Raw genomic sequence first — 14,126 nt, forward strand, 5'->3', positions numbered from 1 at the left:
TAGAAATTGGGCACCAATCGCACCTTCATAGTACGAATCTAACAACTTTCCAATGGATTATTTGAGGAATATTCTTTGGAATTTTGACTTGGCAGCCACCCAATACTTTCCTAGAAGGTTCTCACAATTTTGGGATGGGAATAGTGAAAAAAGGGGCATCTCACGTCAGAATGGGGTCGGGGCTAATGGGGTTTGATTGTTTGATACTTGCTAGCATTGAAATTATCAAATTGCAAAGTCGGTTTTGGGTATTTTTACTTCTTTGTTGTTGGCATATTATGCGTTGTTCTGTGTTGTGAGTTGCTATTATTGGTTGTTTGACGAAGAAAAAGGAAAGAAAAGCAGGCCGATCGGGTCAGGGCGGTGGTGTGGGCTAGAGTTAAGTTTTGTATGGTTGGTGGGATACTAATCTGTTGTTGTGGGCTGTTAGAAGGGGATATAAGGGGTGAAGGCTAGTTTGGGAGGAAAATTGGGCTGGTGGCCTAATTTAAAAAATGGGAAAGGGGCTAGTTATTTAGGATTTAATCAAATGACCCATATTAGATTAAGATTTTGATCGAGTTTATTTAAGTTTTAACCAAATCAAATACTAATTGGCCAATTGCATTGTAATTGTAGCCAAGTTGTTTTCAATTAAGGTAAAATTAATGAATTTGACCGAATTTAATTAAAATTTGAAATGAATTAACAATTATTTTAATCCCGAGCTTCTTGATTCAATAAAATCTAATAAATAGTGTAGCGAGCCTCATATGACGTGAACTTTTTACTCAAATAGTAAATTGCTTTCTCTTTCTTACTGGTTTCGTCATGTTGCCCGAGGACACATATGAAAGCATTTTCTGAGACTGACAGGTAGAGCAACAATGGACTTTTTTCCCTTGGTGGAATCAAAATAGTTGGAGCAGATAAATAATCCTTAATTCTGTCAAAAGCCTTCTAAAACTCTTCTGTCCATTCGTTCAATGCGTCTTTCTTCAACGTCTTGAGAATTGACTCACATATGACTGTGGATTGGGCATGCTAATATAATTCAAATGACCCAGGAAACTCATAACCTCTTTCTTGGTCCTAGGTGACAGTAAATCCTAAATTGTCTTGATCTTGGATGGCTCTAGCTTGATGCCTCTTCTACTGACTATGAATCCCAGTAATTTCTTGACTGGCATACCAAAAGAACACTTAGCAAGATAACTTCAAGTTATACTTTCTTAGTCTGTTAAATGTTTTTCCAAATGGATCAGATAATCCAAACTCTTGTGGGATTTGATAATTACATCATCCACGTACACCTCAATCTCTTTATGAATCATATCATGAAAAATTGCCATCATAGCTCTCATGTATATTGCACTCGCATTCTTGAGACCAAAGGCATCACCCTATAATGATAAACACCCCAAGGTGTAATGAAAACCGTCTTTTTTGCATCTTCCTCATCTATTAATATCTAATGATACCCAGTGAAATAATCCACGAAAGACTACATTTTATGCTTCACACAATTATCAATGAGGATGTGGATATTGGGTAGTGGAAAATTATCTTTAGGACGGGCTCTATTCAAATATCTATAGTCAATGCAAATTTGAATCTTGCCGTTCTTTTTTGGCATTGGAATAATATTGGATAGCTACGTTGGATATTTTGTGACCTCCACAACCTTAAATTGAATTTGCTTCGTCACTTTTTCCTTGATCTTCAAACTTAAGTCCGGCTTGAATTTCCATATTTTTGGCTTAACTGGATCAAACTCAGGATTGATTGGTAACTTATGCGATACGATATTGGTTCTTAATTCCGGTATATCATCGTAGGACCAAGAAAATATGTCAATGTACTCCCGTAGCAAGTGAATGAGTTCTCTTTTTTGTGCTTCTGCTAAGTGAACACTAATACTTGTCTCTTTAATTTCATCACGATCGCCCAAGTTGACTATTTCAGTTTCGTCTAAGTTGGGCTTCTCTTATTTTTCAAATCCCTCTATATCTTTCACTAACCGCTCCTCATAAACTTCTTTCAATTCATCATCATTCCCCAAGCTTTGTTTGTCTAACCCTTGACATGACATGACATTGACAAGTTTTAAATTACTGCTACTGTAATAAATAAACAAACCAAGTTAGATGATAGCAAGAATATTAAATACACTGATATAATCATATTTCAAAATGAATTCTTAAACAAAGGGAGGAATTTTCATTGAAATTTGGAAAATAATTACAAACTATGGATCATGACCCACGCAAATGCGGGCCCATGCCTTTTTGAAAGTAGTAAAACACAAAAAGAAAATTTGAGACATAAAAAGAGTGGATCACGGGCCCTCCTTCGAATCATCACCGATTTGTAAAACTACTAGTAATTTCCCTTTCATCTACCATGACAAGCAACGAGTTATGAGAGGAGTGAAGGTCCTATTTTATAAAGCCTCTCCTGGTGCAACCTTCTTTACCCTACTAGACTTTGGGAAATCCTCTGGTATAGCATTATATCCCTCAAACAAATTTCCTACCCTATCCCCAAGACCATCATACTTTGATATCTCACACATAGAAAATGATTGGTACTTGAGTGGCAACGATTTAGACAGGCTCATCTTTGACTTTTCTTTAATCTCATCTTCCTTTATTGGCTGGTATCCTAACCCATACTTAGATGTTTTTTTTGGGATCATAATGGGCTTTAATTCTTTCCAAATTCTTACCCTAGGCCCGACCGGGCTTGAACCCTCTACTTAAATCACAATCGCAATTATTTTATAGACACAAGACATTGGTACTTGTGGCATCAGATATTTTTCCACAGTACTTACAATTTCCGCTATATAAAAACTGCTTCCTCTCAGAACATCTTTAATCACAGGCACATAGCCATTTAGATGTTTCAAATGGCTTCCTTTTTCTTGAATGACTACTTCATGGTCTTCCTAAATAAACTTCAATAATTGATGAAGGGTTGATGAAACTGCCTTTGCACCAAGGATCCATGGTCTCTCCAGGAGCAGGTTGCAGCTAGGATAGATATCCATAACGTGAAATTTAGCCTTAAATTCAGTAGGTCCCATCTGGATGTACAAGTCAACTTCACCTATAGTATCTCTCTGTCCTCCATTAAAAGCCCGCATATTAACATGGATTTAGTGGATTTTTTCCAAGTCATAGCCCACTTGAACTAATGTGTAAAGAGGAATAATGTTCAAACTAGATCCGTCATCTATCAATACCCAATTAATCATGTATCCCTGACAACTAAAAGTAACAAAACCCTCTCAAATGACAACTCCTCCTCACTTAAAAATATGCAATGACTTCCCATAACATTCCCTATTATTGTGGCCAGATTCTCAACACTCATGCATGTGGGAACATATGCTTCATCCAAGACCTTCTATAAAGATTATTGGTGGTATTACAAACTCATTAACAATGCCCAAATAGAAATCTGGGTTGGAGTTTTTTCTAAATGCTTGATAATTGAATACTCATTTGGTTGCATACGCCTCCAAAATTCCTCGGCCTCCCCTCCTATGATTTTATTTTTTTATGAATTCCTCCTATTAGTCAAATCTTCAGGGATGTAGCATTGTCCAGACCGTCTCATCCACTGAGCGACAATAGTCTTTACAATAAATTTCTTTCTAGGCAGTGGCATATATACCTGAGTCAGGGCAATAATCACTATAAATGGGGGCCTTTCATTGAAACTTAAGGCAGCTACGACTCTTTGTATCTTCTCCACTCTTTTTATCTTTTTGGAATTTTTGGAATCTACTTTAGTGATAGTCTTGCTAGACACCCGTTCGCCCTCTATTTCAATCATGTTAACTGTGGCTCTCTCATGATTAGGCAATGGATTACTGTTGACATTTGATGTCGGTGACTGGGGAGTGATGATTTTCTAATCAATCAAGTCTTGAATCCTATGCTTTAGGTTAATGCAATCCTCGATACTGTGCCCCGCCACTCCCAAATGATAGGTGCAATTTTGATCAATATTCTAAGATTGGGAGTGGAGATTGGCAGGTTTCGATTAGATAGGCTGTAAATGATTGACATCTTTTAATCTCTCAAAGAGTCGGGTATGACTTTAAGCCAATAATGTGATGTTTTGGGGAGGTCTCTTTTGAAGTTTAGCTGCGGGGTATATATAGGTGTTGATCAGTGGGAGAAGGTACTTGATTATAAATTGGAGGTTTTTGGATATCTATTTTATTTTCTAGAGGGTTAGCTTGAGCATGAGACTGATAATTTGACTGCAGAACTTGGTGTTGGAGTAAAATATTTGGCTATGAATCTTAGTATTGGGATTGGATATTTAGAAATAGAGCTTGGTATTGGGATTGGATATTTGGAAGTGGAACTTGGTACTAGGATTGGGTGTAGAATACATGATAGAAACTTGGTGACTGTGGTGAGTAAAGAACCTTCCTAGGCTTAACTTTCTTCTTCAGTTTAGCAGCAGAGTCAGTAGAGACCGCACTTACATCTTTCTTTTTCTTCTTTGGGAACACAGAGGTCCTAGACGATGTTGGGGTTTTGACAATCTTTCCTATTTGAATGCCTTCTTCTAGAGATTCTTTAATATATACCAAATCTGTGAAAGTTTCCCTAACCGCAGATACCATCCTAGTATAAAATTCTCCTTCCTGAGCGTCAGAGAACACAAACACTATCTCCTCCTCAGACATAGTAGGTTGTACTTTCGTAGTTTTTTTCTCTAACGAAAGGCATAGTCTTAAAAACACTCATCATTCTTCTGCTTAATATGATATAATAAGTATTGGTCAGGGACTATTTCAACATTAAACGCAAATCTATTGAGAAAATTTTTAGCCAAAGCCCTCCAGCCAGACCATCTTTTCAGTTCCTGAGACACGAACCAATCTAAAGCTTCACCGCTTAAGCTTCGACTGAATAAACACATTAGTAATGCCTCATTTATTTCTACCCCAACTATTTGGTCATAGTAACTTCTTAGATGAGGCATGAGATTTCTGGTGCCATTGAATACCTTAAATTTAGGGACCTTGCACCCTTTTGGTTGATCTACTTTCGGGTGCACACACAGATCATCATACCCCAAAGCATCATTATTCCTTTTCCCCACGATATTCCTTAATCCTTTTAATATCTTTATTCATGGTCAACAACTTCTTTTCATGCTCAGTCCTCTACTTCTTTTCCCTTTTCTCGTAATGGTCTACCTCGGGACTGGGAAATGGATTGTAGATGTCAGGGGATGTGATGACATAAGAATAATTTGGAAGGGTAGATTAATTTTAAGGATGATAGGAGGTTGGGTGGTAGGTAGGGAGGATACTTTGGAAATTAAGAATATTTTGTGGAATTCGAGAGTAGTTTGGTGGAATTTATGAAGGATTTTGTGAATTTGGAAATGAGTTTTATGGATTTGGGGATGGATTTTGTGGATTTAGGAGCGGATTTATGTGTTTGAAAATGGGTTTCGTGGATTTGGAGATGGATTTTGTGGGGTTAGGGATGAATTTTGTAGATGGTAACATCTGGGTTATTTTCTCAATTGGTGTTTTAGACAACATAAATTGGAGGATTATTTATTATGGGATTTGTGGGTAATTGGGAAGCGGAGGCTAGGTGTGGGCATATTTTCGTTTAAACAGAAAAAACCAAATCAAAATTTAATTTTTATTTTGGTTTTTTGGTTTTTTGGATCGGATTCGGTTTGTAATTTTAGAATTTCGATTTTTCGGTTCAGTTTTCGATTTAAAAGAAAATTTGGTTTAAATCAAAAAATCAAAATTTTATAAATAAATAAATAATATATATATATATATATATTTTATTATATATATATATATAATATAATATTATGTTATATATTTAATATTTAGTAATTCACATTCACAATTAACATTTAACAGCAAATTCGCATACGCTGTAGGCTGTTTATGGATTGTTTTAGTGACTCAAATATTTTATGGACTATTTTGGTGACTTTGGACTATTTTATGGACTATTTATGCAGAAAATATGTTGTTTCATAGACTATTTTTACGAGTTTTGTGTTGTTTTGTAGACTATTTATGTAAGGTTATATTATATGTAATGATTAATGACATTATGTATTATGTTAAGCTTATGATTATTTCATTTTGCTTCATCCATATTGAGTTATTTATAATTATTTATATTTGGGAATGAAAAACAGGTTTGAAAAAAATGTTTTTTTTAAAAAAATCCAACAATTTTAAATGCTTAGTTATGAAAAAGAGATGCTAACTACTTTAATATTTTAAAACCAAAATAAAAATCCAAAATAATTGAATCGAATTTGTAAAAATCGAACCAAATCGAATTTATTTCGATTTGATTATGGATGTCATTTTCGTCAATCCGAAAATCGATAAACCGAACTGATATTAAACAGTCAGACTAAACCGACTGAACGCCCACCCCTAGCGGAGGCGGATGATATGTTATTTGGATGGTTCCCAAGAATAGGTGTACTAAGGGGAGGAATTTAGATTGGAGGCCTGTGTCCTCCTGGGGTAGGAGCGTTGATGGTGATGGCCAGATTAGCTAAATCTCTAGTACGGTTCATCTCCTTCTGAAGAATTTCCAATTTTCTTCCTAGTTCAACAATCATCTCGCTTTGTTCCGCTATTACATTGTCCCTGATAATGTATTATCTTTTTTACTTCCAGTCATATTTGAATGATGGTTAGGGGACGGGATCTTATGAACTTTTGACTGGGTGAAGTAAGGGTGCTCTGCCAACTTGTTTCAACAAGGAGTAGTTTTCAATTATCTATAAAGTAAAATAACTTAAAGGCAGGTGTGTTAGATCTCATATATGATAAATAATACAAGATATTTGACAAGAAGTAATCACATAGAGTTGTTTTAATCATAGGCAAACTGATCCACGAGAGCATAGTGGATAAATTTGTCTTTGATTCAAACAAACACACAAGACATTTATATCACATTAAAACAATATAGTGGATAAAGTTGTCTTTGATTCAAACAAATGCACATAAACACACAAGACATTTATATCACATAAAAACATTATACTAAACACATATCCTAGTTGGGGTGACCCTTTTGAGCCAAGGGTTGGCCTAAAGAATTTTGAAGAAAATATATGCCTTTTTAAAGCCAATCCATTACCCCCCAGATTTTCATAAATGCATAAAAAGGCATAAACGCCTACAAAAGTAGAATAAGAGAGATACAATCTTTAGGGAAAAGGAAAATAACATAAAAAAAGAACAAGTTCCTAGGCAGGGGACAGAAAGACTAGCTCCTAGATGCTCCTTCATTAGCCCTTGACTTCTTAGCCTTATTCACCTCTTTCCATATGTGATACCTATTGATGATCAGATCACTCCCGTACAACTGCACTTTGTTCTTATATGTCATCCTTCCTATGCTATTAATCCGAGAAATCATGCAATCATCCAAATCACCCAAACACTATCTAGCATCATAACCTCTTACCTAGCTCAATTTAACCCTTCTCTCAATTGATGTATGGTGGAGGCATACTACATACGCATCTGTTGGTGCATGATCTCACTTATTTGGAATTCGTCTTGAAGCCTGTGGAGTCAGATCTAATGTTCTGATTCTATATTAATAATTCCAGTGGGTACATTTAGCCCCGGGGTTAATATTTTGGCAAGATTCTTTTTCAACCATTCCTTGTAAATGTCACTGACCTTGGGTTCATACCTGATAGAAAAAGATACTTTCTCTATCTTTCTTATACTCCACCCATCTACCATGTAGTCCTTGAGCAGAATTTTGCCTTCTTTATACTCAATGATGAATCTAAGCATATGTGCAGTTTGCGGTGTCTCCTACTTGATTTTGAATTGCCTAAGGACTCTTCTAAGATTATAAGGATGAGTCCCCCTGAGACCTGGGAGTAATAGAAAAGTCAATTCACCCCCTTGAGTGATGTACTTCCCCGGGCGAAGATATCTGATGGATCACTAGATGTTGTAATCTCTTAATTCCCCAAAAAGCTTAAACCAAAATTCCAGAGATGCCTTTCTCTTAAACCTGTGTAGGAATAACCACATGTCATGCGACGATAGAAGATCCACCCCTGTTCGAGGGTCTGTCTGCTTCATTTTAGGATTCTTTACTAATCGTGTCATCATCCACTATTGCAAGATGAGGTTGCAACCTTGAAAGAAATGACGCTCGGCTTGACACCTTTCCAAAGCTTGATATATTTAAGCTACAATCATGGGAGCTAGGGTGTAGAATACATTTGTGATACCATATTTAATTCCATAAAAAAATATATGCGTCACCATAATGACTCTTGGACGAATGGTGCCATATTCTCCTTGTGGGAACACCATAGTTCCAAGTAGACCTACTGCAAACACAAATGCTCTTTTCTCCTCCCATTTTACCTCTGATTCAAATTTATGTCCGAACTTCTCAAAAGCATTATACCTTCCAAACCGGTGATACAAATCACGAAAAGATATGTTTGCCCCATCACATTTCCCCAACCAAGTATCATCATTGATTGAAAAGGCATCCTTGATCTCTTGACTACTCCATACAATGAGGACTAAAATGTTTTTATCAAGTGTACTTTTGCTCTTGACACATATATCAATGCTTTAATAATAAGTTCTCACCTCTTCAATAGTGGGGGTCAATTCAATGTCTGTGAAGTGAAACACCATATTGACATCATCCCAAAATATCGTTAGCATGAGGATCATTTTAGGCCAAGCGTCTATCTCTATGAGTGAAGGCAGGTGCCCGATATGCGTACTAACAATCTTTTTATCTTCTCTGTTCATATGATCCCACCATATTTTCAGAAAGTTAACAGGTCTGGTAACCATCTTGAGTCTTTATATGGTAGAGCCATTCCTACAAACAAATGAACAAGGATAAATCTTTCCTATACCCCAAAGAATAATAGATTGGATAAAACAAACATATATTTTCTTCAACACAAAAATATGGTTCGTCCGTAATTGACTCGGAGTTAATAGACACAGGGCAGGTTTTCTAATGGGCCTAATACATCCTAGGCTCATGCCTAAAAGAGGGTTTTGGTTTTGCTCTACTCTAGGTGTCTAGAGTGGGTTTGAACCAGGTTCTCCAGTGGACGACTTGGGTTTGAAAATACGAACAACCATCGGATGCCTCATACGGATAAACTATCGTATTTCCAACACTTTAAACTATCAGAGTTGAACAACAAGGGCCGGAACATCGATGAAACCCCAAAATAGTTTAATAATCATCATGCAGAATTATTCCATGAAATGCAACAGTTTAATTTCGCACATATAAGCACATAAACAATTTAAACACTATAACAATTAGTCAAAACGGCAGATTCAAATATTTGGTTAGAACCTAGTTCAATTTCCCAACAGAGTTGCCATTTTTGTTTTGTGGAGAAATAACTTTTAGATTTTTTACAAGTTCAAATACTTTTGAAAAAAGTTTTTAAACTCGAGAATAGAGTCGCCACTTAATTTAATTAGGACAATCAAGAAAACCTTTATAAATTAGTTAAATAATTCAAAATAGCAAAATCATTTAAGTTTTGAAATTCTAGATAAGTCATTCCTATTAATACTCTTGGAAGGTTATTAAGGCACCAAGAGTATCCGCTAACTTGCATTTATCCGAACCATTTGAAAATGATTCTTTTGACTAACTTAAAAAAATAAAAATTGATTATTGAAAAGGGAATTGACTAAAAAATTATTTTTTGAGGTTTATGGAAAGTCAGTTTTTTAACGACTTAGTAGGGGATTTAACTAGGTTCGAAGGAACATATAGCAAATAAACATAGAAAAAGGTAGGCCAGTTAACGGGGCCGGGCCGGGTCAACCCAGAACCTGCCCGTTACTTTTAACCGAGTAGAGGGCTGCTCTGGTTCTGGGCCCAATAGTAAATTTTCAAGAAACAATCCGGGACCGGCCCTTTACACGTAACCCGATCCATCCAAGGTAAACCCGGTCAAAATAAAAAAAAATTAAAAGTTTTTTCTCCAATATACACTATATATACCTACCTATATACATTTTAAATATGTTAAACAATATACACACAATATATATACACACTATATATATAGTATATACTACATTATAATTTAAAAATATATACACCTATATACAATTACACGTGTAATCATGTATACGACTATACGTTAGTTAAATATATATACAATTCTTCAGGCATCAATATCGGTCTAAGTCTATTTTATTCACATCTAACTTTAAATTCTCTAATTTTTTTTCTTCGATTATTTTCTTGAATAAAGCCAACAGCAAGCCGGAAATTTTTCAATATAAAGCTCAAAGAATTAAAGACCATCTCTTACAATTAAATTATATCTATGACAAGCACACTTAACATAAAATATTTCAGGTAACGACAGAAAGAGACTAGCATTTAACTTTGTAATAGTAGTCTTGTTGTTAGAAGCATTATCAAAAGACATACATAAGACTTTTTTTTTCAATACTGTAAAATTCTAAAACTTTACTAATCAAATCAGCAATAAATTCTCCAGTATGTCTACGATCTTCATTATAAAAAAAAACTAGAATACGTTATTGGATAACAAAATTACTATCTATTCAGTGACAAGTAATGATTAAATAATCATTTTTATTAACAACACGACCAAAATCAGAAGTTAGAGTCATTCTACATTGAATATTTTTAACAATGTAGATAAATAAAAAATATATTATGAATGAAGTCTAAGAATATCGGCCTGACAAGTACTTCTAGGAATACTATTAAATATAGGATTATAAATTGCTTGAATATAAAGAATAAAAACATCTGAAGAAGAAAAACTGAAAGGAAAACAACCTGGAACTACCATTTAAGTAGAAGGAAAGAAGTAAACCATTTAACTAATTAAATATTTCACCCTCTCTTTGAAAATTTAAAGCCAAATACACATCAAAGGTCCTCGAGAGGTCCTTAATTTGCAAAAGTTCACAAAAAAAAGATACTTAGAATTACTAATCTCGATAATTAATCACAAAAACATTTTTTTCAGCTTAAACTGGAAATAGGAACAATCCTACAACCCAAATTACTTTAACAAGACAAAGTCAAACAGGCTACTAATGAAGTACCATTTGCATGACCTAGTGATATAGTCAAAGCAACAAATGAACTACACCATAATTTTTGAGGTTACTAAGAGTAACACTCGTTTCCCTTTACAATATTAACCTTGGCGTACCACATTCCATATCGTGGATCTTAGAAAAGGAAAAAGAAAGGGGACATCGTAGACAAACAAGCAGAAAATGCAACTAGTAAGTGAATGAAAGGAAAATGTGAGGAAAAGAGGTTGCAAAATGTTTTACCAATTTTGGACCTAGCATGAACTACTTCAACTATTTCCTTTAAAGAAGATTTATAGGACACAAGAGATGGAAGCAAACAGATTAATCCACTCAGAAAAACAGAACCTTAATGAAACTATCTAAAAAAAATGATCAAGCTTAAGCAAATAGAAAGTAAGAAAAGATTTAAATATAGATACTTAAATGGAAATGACATTAAATTGGGTAGTTCAACACAGAACACTAAACTTGAAAGAAAGATAACAACTAAGTTACGAAACAACTTTTAATGATGAAATTCGAGTTGTCTGATGCCCCTAAGACAGAATGGACCAAATGTAAAGATGAACCAGAAACATCAACATATTGATCTTAAAATCCTATGGATTTTCAAAGCCATCTACTGTGAACATCCCACCAGCGAAACAAAACTAAATTACATTACAATAATGAAGAAGAAGTAGAATTGCGAGAAAGGTAAAGTGTCACAAAGTTTACCTCTTTTGAACCAGCAAAACAGCATTCCGGGCTTCCATCGAAATCACAACCACTGAAAAATGGTCTTTTGAGAATTTCGAGAAGTCGACGACTTCCAAACAATTTATTCAGAAAAAAATTCACTAATTTTTCTCTAAAAATAGCTTTACACTCTCTTTTTGCTCCCAAATCAGCCTTTTATAGAGAATTAGCTAGGATCCTTCTTTGATTCTCAAACAATGTGGTAATAAGGAGACGGGGGTAATTTAAAAATTTGCAAAGTGAGATATTTTAAATATTTTTTGGATGATAACCAAATTTCCCCCTAATCTTGTACTAGTTTTGGGATTCTTTTGAAGGAATTTGAAAATTGGGTATATTGGGGAATGCTTTTTTTCAACCAATAGAAATTGGGCACCAGTCGTACCTTTATAGTACGAATCCAACAAATTTCCAATGGATTATTAGAGGAATATTCATGGGAATATTGACTTGTCTTCCACCTAGCACTTTTCTAAAAGGTTCTCGTAATTTCGGGATAGGAAGAGTGAAAAAAGGGGTATCTCAAGTTCGAATCGGGTCGGAGCTAATAGGGTTTGGTTGTTCGATGCTTGTTGGTGTTGAAATTACCAAATTGTTGAAGTCGAGTTTGGGTATTTCCACTGGTTTGCTGTTAAGCGTATTGTACGTTTTTCTCGGTTATGAGTTGTTGTTGATGGTTGTTTGATGATGGAAAGGAAAAGAAAAGGAGGGCCGGGTCAGAGTGGTGGTGTGGTATGGATTTGGGTTTTGTATGGTTGGTGGGCTACTGATCTATTATTGTGGGCTTCTAGAAGGTGATATAAGGGGTGAAGGCTGGTTTGGGAGGAAAATTGGGCTGGTGACCCAATTTTAAAAATGGGAAATGGGCTAGTTTAGGATTTAATCAAATGACCCTTATTAGATTAAGATTTTGGTCGAGTTTATTTAAATTTTAACCAAATCGAATATTAATTGGTCAATTGCATTGTAATTGTGGACAAGTTGATTTCAATTAAGGTAAAATTTAATAAATTTGACCTAATTTAATTAAAATTTAAATTGAATTAATAATTATTTTAATCCCTAGCTTCTTGATTCAATAAAATCAAATAAATATTTCTCTAAATAAATTATTTTTGAGAGTAAATTATATTTGAATCAAGATTTTAATCATTTGAATTTATTTTCAATATAAGCCTTGATCAAAATCTGTTATTTTGTAAAATAAATATTTAAGTAATAAAATTATATAATTTCATATTTAATACGATAATAATCATTATTCAAAATGAAAAAATTATTCAAATCAATACTTTCAAAGCCTTTTATCCTATAAAGTAAATATTGCAATTTTATTTAAAATTCAAGAGCTGTGGAGGGAAAAAATTAGGTTTCAACAACTAGTACATTCGTGTCTTTCATATAGATGTGTATGCACTATTAGATCCTTTAGGTCACCCAGCTCAACAAGGTGCTTCTACCCAGCGATGATCAACGCCTTAACCATTTCTATGTTTTATCTTTCTATAAGAATCTGAAGAGCTTTCCAGGCCCAGTCATTGGTACATTATGAGTCTTTCATATAGATGTGTATACACTATTAGATCTAGGAGCCACACTTTCCTTCTTGAATTTTTATATTGCAGTAGATTTTAGTGTCGCCTATAAGACTCTTTCTAAATCCTTCTTAGTCTCTATTCTTGTTGGTGACTTAGTTTTATACAAGTGGGTAAACATAAAATTACCCGATCTCAATTTTCCAAAAAATCACGATAATTGATTTAATGGAGTTAGATATGACTGATTTTGATGTCATTCTCATTATAGATTGGTTACACTATTATTATGCCTCAGTCGACTATAGAACTAGAGTCATTAAGTTTTATTTTCCTGAATAAAAAGTCATAAAATAGAAAGGTAGCACCCCGCACCTATAGTCAGTTGTTCTCTTACCTTAAGGCCAGAAAGATTATCTCTAAGGGTTGCATTTACTATTTGGTTAATTTTAAGGATTCTAAGTTTGAAACCCCAACCCTTTAGTCAATTCCAATTGTTAGTGAGTACCTAGAAGTGTTTTATGAGGATTTACTCATTGTCTCTCTCAAGAAAAAGATTGACTTTGGGTTAGACCTTCTTCCTCCTTATAGAATATCCTCAGTTGAGCTTAAATAATTAAAGGATTAGTTGAAAGACCTCTTAGACAAGAGTTTCATTAGAATCAACACCTCTCTATATGGCGCTCTAGTTCTTTTTATGCATATGAAAGATGGTTTATTTA

The 14,126-nt window shown here is 34.5% G+C and overlaps 1 long non-coding RNA gene across 1 annotated transcript; it reads right to left on the bottom strand.

The window, feature by feature from the left end:
* Positions 1-6,966: 6,966 nt before the first annotated feature.
* On the bottom strand, positions 6,967-12,624 carry LOC107867747. The gene is made up of 2 exons (XR_001673299.2): positions 11,849-12,624; positions 6,967-8,888 (listed from the first exon to the last, which is right to left on the bottom strand). It is a non-coding gene; the product is annotated as an uncharacterized LOC107867747 (long non-coding RNA).
* Positions 12,625-14,126: the final 1,502 nt, after the last annotated feature.

Source organism: Capsicum annuum, chromosome 4 (assembly GCF_002878395.1).
Source record: "Capsicum annuum cultivar UCD-10X-F1 chromosome 4, UCD10Xv1.1, whole genome shotgun sequence".
Classification (NCBI taxonomy): Eukaryota; Viridiplantae; Streptophyta; class Magnoliopsida; order Solanales; family Solanaceae; genus Capsicum; species Capsicum annuum.